Genomic DNA, 985 nt, shown 5'->3' with positions numbered 1-985 from the left:
CCCATTTAGCCCCGCCCCTCCCCGCCCCCTTCTAAACATTGGTTTCCCAAAGTCACGCGTCCTGACAGCCAACCTCTGTAAAGGGCAAGCTACTTCCTCTGTTCCCTTCACAAGCTGCCCTTAAACCCAGCCTCTGAGCTGCATGGCCGTTTTCAGATTGTCTTCCTAGGAAGGAAGGGCTCCGAATTTTCTCTCAACAGTTCTTGTGGCCAAGAAGCAGGTCGGGGACAAGAGGCCTGGTGACCCCCCAGGCTGGTGAGTAGCGGGTGCTGGTACCCCTGAGGCCACTGTCCTGTCTGCCTCCCCCAGGGCCTTGGAGTTCCAGGGTAAAGCTCAGCTCTGAGCTCCACTCCCTTAGTGTGGAGCTCTCTGATCCTGAGCCATCTCTGTTGAAGCTTCTTGATAATTCATCCTCTTCTACTGAAACCAGGAGAACTCGTGAGTGTCTGTCTGTATGTTTATGTCTCTATGTATGTATAATATGTATATGATTTTTATTTTTTATATATTTTTATTGATATCAGAGAGGTGGGGAAAGGGAGAGATAGAAATATATTGCCAGCACCGGTTTGGCTCAGTGGATAGAGCGTCGGCCTGTGGACTGAGGGGTCCCAGGTTCGATTCCGGTCAAAAGCATGTACCTGGGTTGCGGACACATCCCCGGCAGCACATGTGCAGGAGGCAGCTGATCAATGTTTCTCTCTCATCAATGTTTCTAACTCTCTATCCCTCTCCCTTCCTCTCTGTAAAAAATCAATAAAATGCATTTTAAAAAAAGAAATATCAATGGGTGTCTGTTCGCAGAGCTCAGTGAGCTCAGTTCTGTATAAATAGACACAGGGTATTCCAAGGTTTCTGGCTCACAAATCTCTGTTTCCATTGTTCTCCCGTCCTCTCTCTCTGAAAGTAAATAAATTGTTTAAAACCTGCCTCTCTCTGGCGCTGGCTAGAATGCTCATGTGTTTAGAACATACGCCGAATATAA

The 985-nt window shown here is 47.8% G+C and overlaps 1 long non-coding RNA gene across 1 annotated transcript; it reads left to right on the top strand.

Annotated features, from left to right (window-relative positions):
* Positions 1 to 300: 300 nt before the first annotated feature.
* LOC132233717 (uncharacterized) lies at positions 301 to 781 on the top strand. Its single transcript, XR_009452700.1, has 2 exons — positions 301 to 438; positions 525 to 781. It is a non-coding gene; the product is annotated as an uncharacterized LOC132233717 (long non-coding RNA).
* The last annotated feature ends 204 nt before the right edge of the window (positions 782 to 985 follow it).

This window comes from Myotis daubentonii, chromosome 4 (genome assembly GCF_963259705.1).
Source record: "Myotis daubentonii chromosome 4, mMyoDau2.1, whole genome shotgun sequence".
NCBI lineage: Eukaryota > Metazoa > Chordata > Mammalia > Chiroptera > Vespertilionidae > Myotis > Myotis daubentonii.
Note: the sequence above shows the minus strand (reverse complement) of the source record. Positions and strands in the feature narration are given on the sequence as shown.